The sequence below is a fragment of the Scyliorhinus canicula genome, unplaced genomic scaffold (assembly GCF_902713615.1).
Source record: "Scyliorhinus canicula unplaced genomic scaffold, sScyCan1.1, whole genome shotgun sequence".
NCBI classification, from domain to species: domain Eukaryota; kingdom Metazoa; phylum Chordata; class Chondrichthyes; order Carcharhiniformes; family Scyliorhinidae; genus Scyliorhinus; species Scyliorhinus canicula.
The window spans coordinates 1-7,880 of NW_024055619.1; the positions used below are offsets into that span (position 1 = coordinate 1).

General features: G+C 46.3%; 1 long non-coding RNA gene across 1 annotated transcript; it reads left to right on the forward strand.

Moving 5' to 3' along the window:
* Nucleotides 1–5,256: 5,256 nt before the first annotated feature.
* On the forward strand, nt 5,257–6,671 carry LOC119960546. The gene is made up of 3 exons (XR_005459438.1): nt 5,257–5,782; nt 6,087–6,194; nt 6,471–6,671. It is a non-coding gene; the product is annotated as an uncharacterized LOC119960546 (long non-coding RNA).
* The last annotated feature ends 1,209 nt before the right edge of the window (nt 6,672–7,880 follow it).

A 7,880-nucleotide genomic window follows, 5' to 3' on the forward strand; every position in this document is an offset into this window, starting at 1 on the left:
TACCATAGCCCTGTATCAATCCCCAACTAATCCCCTACTGACCACTCTCTCCCCATTAGCCCTGTATCACTCCCCCAAACTAATCCCACTGCCCCCACTCTCTCCCCATAGCCCTGTATCAATCCCCAAACTAATCCCCACTGCCCCACTCTCTCCCCATAGCCCTGTATCAATCCCCAAACTAATCCCCCTGCCCCACTCTCTCCACTCATAGCCCTTGTATCAATCCCCAAACTAATCCCACTGCCCCACTCTCTCCCCATAGCCCCTGTATCAATCCCAAACTAATCCTCACTGCCTCCTCTCCTCCATAGCCCTGTATCAATCCCCAACCTAATCTCACTTCCCCACTCTATCACATAGCCCTGTATCAATCCACAAACTAATCCACACTGCCGCCCTCTCGCCCCATAGCCCTGTATCAATCCCCAAACTAATCCCACTGCCCCACTCTTTCCCCATAGCCCTGTATCAATCCCCAACTAATCCCACTGCCCCACTCTCTCCCTGTATTTAGCCCTGTATCAATCCCAAACTAATCACATCTGCCTGCTCTCTCCCCATAGCCCTGTATCAATCCACCAACCTAATCCCACTGCCCCGCTCTCTCCCCCATAGCCCTGTATCAATCCCCAAACTAATCCCACTGCCCACTCTCTCCCCATAGCCCTGTATCAATCCCCAAACTAATCCCACTGCCCCACTCTCTCCCCATTAGCCCTGTATCAATCCCCAAACTAATCCCACTGCCCCACTCTCTCCCATAGCCCTGTATCAATCCCCAAACTAATCCCACTGCCCCGCTCTCTCCCCATAGCCCTGTATCAATCCCCAAACTAATCCCACTGCCCCACTCTTCCCCATAGCCCTGTATCAATCCCCAAACTAATCCCACTGCCCCCACTCTCTCCCCATAAGCCCTGTATCAATCCCCAAAACTAATCCCACTGCCCCCCACTCTCTCCCCATAGCCCTGTATCAATCCCCAAACTAATCCCACTGCCCCGCTCTCTCCCCATAGCCCTGTATCAATCCCCAAACTAATCCCACTGCCCCACTCTCTCCCCATAGCCCTGTATCAATCCCCAAATAATCCACTGCTCCCACTCTCCCATAGCCCTGTATCAATCCCAAACTAATCCCACTGCCCACTCTCTCCCATAGCCCTGTATCAATCCCAAACTAATCCCACTGCCCCACTCTCTCCCATAGCCCTGTATCAATCCCAAACTAATCCCACTGCCCCTCTCTCCCCATAGCCCTGTATCAATCCCAAACTAATCCCACTGCCCCTCTCTCCCCATAGCCCTGTATCAATCCCAAACTAATCCCACTGCCCACTCTCCCCATAGCCCTGTATCAATCCCAAACTAATCCACTGCCCACTCTCTCCCCACAGCCCTGTATCAATCCCCAAACTAATCCCACTCTCCCACAGCCCTGTCAATCCCCAAACTAATCCCACTCTCCCCACAGCCCTGGGTCAATCCCCAAACTAATCCCACTCTCCCCACAGCCCTGTGTCAATCCCCAAACTAATCCCAGTCTCCCCACAGCCCTGGGTCAATCCCCAATACTAATCCCACTCTCCCCATAGCTCTGTGGGGAATGTTCCATCGTGATCACATTTCTGATTGTGGAATCTTACTGTGCAATCAATATTCCTGCTGTCAGTTTGCACACCTTCGAGTATAAAGAGAGATTGAAATCCATTTTCAGAGATTCTGAACTTAATTTTGAAAGTGCCCCATTTGTGGGCTCTTCCTGTGCACACGCTGCCTTCAGAATTCCCCAAATTAAAAACAAGGTGAGAGAGGAGCGTCAGGAGTGAGTTAACAGAAAGCAGTTGGGGTTATCAAACTGACCATTTTAATTTAATCTAAATTGTGTCATTTTAATTTCTAATTCAGAAATTGACATCAGAGGATTTTAGTGAAATACCCCATTGAACCTCCCTGTCTAATAATATGATGTTGTTGCCGAAGTCCCTGTATTTATTCAGGAATAAACTTGACATCTCCCAGTGGGAAAAATCAAATTGAATCCAAATTATAGAGCAGATCACTGAAGAAATCTGCCTGTGAGTAACAGAATAAGATTGTCCCCATCAAAGACTCCCAAGGCAGGAACGTCCTGGGGTTCCTTACCGGTCTTTACCCATTGTATAGAAAGCCCTCCTTGGGAGACAGACAAATAGACATCCCAAACTAGTCAGAAATTCAGGGGGAAATAAATATTAACATCAAGACTGAAGTAACAGGACATTGCTCGATCTGTTGCTGTCGCCTGAATTAACATAACCATAGACAGGACAAATGCCTCTGGCCTCTCCTGTGAAGGCACATCTTTGGTAAACAATCACAGCGGACAGACTGAAAACATTCATCACAGAAAGTCAGGGGGTAGGGCTGCACACAGATCTCTGAGGACATCTCAAACAATACTGTTTCTAACCATTTCCCAATAGTATTTTAACTTATGCTTCAATTCTGTTATACAGAAATGTGGTCCCTGTGGGATGATTGTGTTAAGACAGCAGCTTGCTGGATCGATTGCTGTGTCATTTATCAATAGTAAGGAGATTGGTATCATAGAACATTACAGCGCAGTACAGGCCCTTCAGCCCACGATGCTGCGCTGTCCTGTGAAACCCCTCTATAGTCCCTCTACACTATTCCCTTATCGTCCATATCCCTATCCAAAGACCATTTGAATGCGTTTAGTGTTGGCGAGTCCACTACTGTTGCAGGCAGGGCATTCCACGCCCTTACTACTCTCTGAGTAAAGAACCTACCTCTGACATCTGTCCTATATCTATCTCCCCTCAATTTAAAGCTATGTCCCCTCGTGCTGGACATCACCATCCGAGGAAAAAGGCTCTCGATGTCTACCCTATCTAATCCTCTGATCATCTTGTATGCCTCAATTAAGTCACGTCTTAACCTTCTTCTCTCTAACGAAAACAGCCTCAAGTCCTTCAGAATTTGCTCATATGATCTTCCCTCCATAACAGGCAACATTCTTGCAAATCTCCTCTGTACCTTTTCCAATGCTTTCACATACTTCCTATAATGTGGCGACCAGAACTGCACACAATACTCCAAATGCGGCCGCACCAGAGTTTTGTACAACTGCAACATGACCTCATGGCTCCGAAAGTCAATACCTCTACCAATAAAAGCTAACACACCGTACGCCTTCTTAACAACCCTCTTAACCTGGGTGGCAACTTTCAGGGATCTATGGACATGGACACCGAGATCTCTCTGCTCGTCCACACTACAAAGAATCTTACCATTAGCCCAGTACTCTGTCTTCCTGTTATTCCTTCCAAAATGAATCACCTCACACTTTTCTGCATTAAACTCCATTTGCCACCTGTCAGCCCAGCTCTGCAGCTTATCTATGTCCCTCTGTACCTTTTAACATCCTTGCGCACTGTCCACAACTCCACCGACTTTAGTGTCATCTGTAAATTTACTCACCCATCCTTCTACGCCCTCCTCCAGGTCAGCGGCCCCAAAACGGATCCTTGTGGTACACCACTAGTAACTGGACACCAGTCAGAGCATTTCCCATCAACCACCACCGTTTGTCTTCTATCAGCTAGCCAATTTCTGATCCAAACTGCTAAATCACCCTGAATCCCATGCCTCTGTATTTTCTGCAATAGCCTACCATGGGGAATCTTATCAAACGCTTTACGGAAATCCATATACACCACATAAACTGCTTTATCCTCATCCACCTGTTTGGTCACCTTTTCGAAGAACTCAATGAGGTTTGTGAGGCACGAGCTACCCTTCACAAAACCATGTTGACTATCTCTAATCAAATTATTCCTTTTCAGATGATTATACATCCTATCTCTTATAAACCTTTCCAAGAATTTTCCCACAACAGAGGTAAGGCTCACTGGTCTATAGTTACCGGGGTTATCTCTACTCCCCTTCTTGTACAAGGGGACAACATTTGCTATCCTCCAGCCCTCTGGCACTATTCCTGTAGACAAAGATGACTTAAAGATCAAAGCCAAAGCCTTAGCAATCTCCTCCCTAGCTTCCCAGAGAATCCTAGGATAAATCCCATCCGGCCTAGGGGACATCTATTTTCACACTTTCCAGAATCGCTGACACCTCCTCCTTATGAACCTCAAGCCCTTCTAGTCTAGTAGCCTGTATCTCAGTATTCTCCTCGACAACTTTGTCTTTGTCCTGTGTGAATACAGATGAAAAATACTCATTTAGCACCTCTCCTATCTCCTCGGACTCCACGCACAACTTCCCATTACTGTCCTAAACTGGCCCTACTCTTACCTTAATCATTCTTTTATTCCTGACATACCAAGAGAAAGCTTTAGGGTTATCCTGGATCCTACCTGCCAAAGTCGTCTCATGTCCTCGCTTGGCTCTTCTTAGCTGTCTCTTTAGAGCCTTCCTAGCTAACCTGTAACTCTCAAGCGACCCAACTGAACCATCACATCTCATCTTCACATAAGCCTCCTTCTTCCTCTTGACAAGTATTTCAACTGCTTTAATAACCCATGGTTCCCTCGCTCGACCACTTCCCCCCTGCCTAACAGGTACATACTTATCAAGGACACGCAGTCGCTCTTCCTTGAACATGCTCCACATTTCCATTGTGCCCATCCCCTGCAGTTTTCCTCTACAGCCGATGCATCCTAAGTCTTGCCTCATCGCATCATAATTGCCTTTCCCCCAGCTATAACTCTTGCCTTGCGGTATATACCTACCCATTTCCAACACTAAAGTAAACGTAACTGAATTGTGGTCACTATCACCCAAGTGCTCACCTACCTCCAAATCTAACACTTGTCCTGGTCCATTACCCAGTACCACATCCAATACGGCCTCGCCTCTTGTTGGCCTATCTACATACTGCATCAGGAAACCCTCCTGCACACATTGGACAAAAACGGACCCATCTAAAGTACTCGAACTATAGTGTTTCCAGTCAATATTTGGAAAGTTAAGGTCCCCCATAACAACTACCCTGTTATTTTCGCTCCTATCCAGAATCATCTTTGCAATCCTTTCCTCTACATCTCTGGAATTTTTCGGAGGCCTATAGAAAAGCCCTAACAGGGTGACCTCTCCTTTTCTGTTTCTTAACTCAGCCCATACTACCTCAGTATTCGAGTCCTCATCAAATGTCCTCTCAGCCACCGCAATACTGTCCTTGACTAACAATGCCACCCCTCCCCCTCTCTTACCACCTTCCCTGAGCTTACTGAAATATCTAAACCCTGGAACCTGCAACAACCATTCCTCGCCCTCGTCATTTACATGTCAATATTGAGCAATCCTCAGAGGCAGACATTCCACACATGGCAGAGACTAGGGCTGGAGTTTGCTCACAGCTCACTGAGGGTAAATCTGAGTCTGGGGGACTTCAGTTCTCAAACCAATCCTCCCACTACACTAAAAACATTGCTCCTCTTGTTCAGTGTGTGTCTGTGTGTGTTGCTGAGTGTGTCAATCTGTTTGTTTTTCACCTGTGAATTGTGTGTGTTGGTATGTTGCTGAGAGATTGACAGGAGAGTGGAAATGCTGGACTCCTGTTGTGCTGTTTTGTGTAGGTTTGAAAATGTCCCTCTTATTGTCTTTCTAACCAATTTTATCTCTTTTTCTCCGTAGGGATTTTTATTTGGAGAACTTTAAGGTAGTCGGGAATACAAAGAGGAGGATTTGGTGGGGATGACGAGGGAGTGAGAATTCATCCAGAGCGCTGGTTGAGGCCTGTTCCGCAGGCTTCACCCGGGGTGAGTTGTGTCTGGTTATTAACCTGACAGAGGTTTAATTTTAATATCTGAGGGATAAAGGGAGAGAGAGGGAGGAGGGAGACAGAAATATAAATGAGTTAGGGATGGAGAGACAGGGAGAAACACAAGAGAAGGGGGGAACTGTCTCTCAATCCTTTTTAGTCTCTGGTTGAAAGCTGTGACATTTTTGTATTTGGATGTTGCTGAGTTTGTGTATCTGAAAAGTGGATCCTGGGCTCTCGCTATATCAAATAGTTTCAAACTTTTCCTGTCTTTCACTTAACTTTCTTCCTCTTTTCCCCAGGAATTTGAATTTTGAAAGACTGCAATGTGAGCAGGAATCCTTGGACCAGGGCTTTTCTTCAGAGGTTGGATGGATGGACTGAGGCCTATTCCACAGGCTTCACCCAGGGTGAGTGTGTGTCTGCGTATTACCCTGATTTAATGTTCATAACTGAGGGACAATGAGAATGAGATCGTGGGGAGGGGAGGAGAGAGAGAGACGGAGAAACACTAGGGAAGCGGGAACTGCCTCTCAATCTTTGTTATTCTGTGGTTAATAACTGAGATATTTCTAGGTGGATGTTGCTGAGAGTCTGTGTAACAGAGAGAGAATTTGGCCTCTTGCTGTGTTTCTAGTTTAAACATTTTCCTGTGTATTAGTTCATTTGCACCCTCTTTTCCCCAGGAATTTGAATTTTGAAGACTGCAATGTGACAAGGAATCTTTGGACAAGGGATTTTCTCCAGAGGACAAGTGGGTGGACTGAGGCCTACTCCAAAGGCCGCACTCACGCGAGTTGTCTCTTTATTGCCGACCCGGCCTTGCACTCAGACACAAACACATTAAACCTTTGGTGGGTGACAAAGAGTGAATTAAAATCTGTAATGTGAAGCTCTCCAATTTTGTTTCTGAATCCAAACTAACAGGGGTTATTTTAAATCTGGGTGTCCCGAAAGGGGGGGGGGGGGGGGGGGTGGATTTCATTGCCTGAGCCCCGGTCACTCTCCGTATAACCTGTTAGCTATTTTAAACAACACTCAACACTGCTGACTGCAGCTTCTGGGATCTTTCTGTGTATCAATGGACTTTGTTTTAAAAAGGTTTTTCTTTGTTTTGAGAGGCAGTTTAACGCTGTCAGAGAATTGAAGGGAGTTCTTCAGACTTGGTCCAATCCACACACACAGGATGATGGGGGAGGAAGGGGTTTAGATCCAGGGGGAATGGGGCTCGAAGCAGGAGTGAGTGGGGAGGGTGGGGAGACAGCACCCCACCTGGTTAGGTTGACATTGCTGCTGCTGTGGGATCTTGCTGTTCATGCACAGGACTGCGGCTTTTGCCCACAAAGCAATTGTGATCACAACTCTTAAAAATAAAATAGCACATGGACTGCAAAGTGGGTTCAAAGATCTCAAATTTTAAAGTCTTGGGACTGAGTGAGTTGATGAACCGTTTTCACAGGGGACTGATGGGATATTCAGCCATGATCACACTGCTGCTTGTGGGATCTTACTGTGCAATCAATACTGCCGTCAGTGTGCACAATGCAACAATGGCGCAGAAACAGAGAAAGAGAGAGAGAGAGGGAAATCTCAGATCAGAAACTCTGAACTCAATTTTGAAAGTGTTTTTGGGATCTCCCTGTGCACAAGTTGCCAGCAGAATTCATAAAATTAACAATAGTGGGGTCACTTTAGGGCAGCACGGTGGCGCAGTGAGTTAACGCTGCAGCCTCACAGCACCGAGGTCCCAGGTTCGATCCCGGCTCGAGGTCACTGTCCGTGTGGAGTTTACCCATTGTCCCCGTGTTTGTGTGGGTTTCGCCCCCACAACCCAAAGATGTGCAGGGCAGGTGAATTTACCACGCTAAATTGCCTCTTAATTGGAAAAAATAAATTGGGTATTCTAAATTTGTTCAAAAAATATTTTTAAAATGGTGGAGTCAATTTCAAAACAAACGCATCGACTTTGAAGTAATCTCGATGGCTCGAAATAAAAGTCCCTTAACTTGAAGCAGGTAAATGCTGGAATGAAGCCTGTATTTTAGGCCGAGACATAAATATGAGGGTGAAATTAAATCCGCAGGGGGCATTTGAAT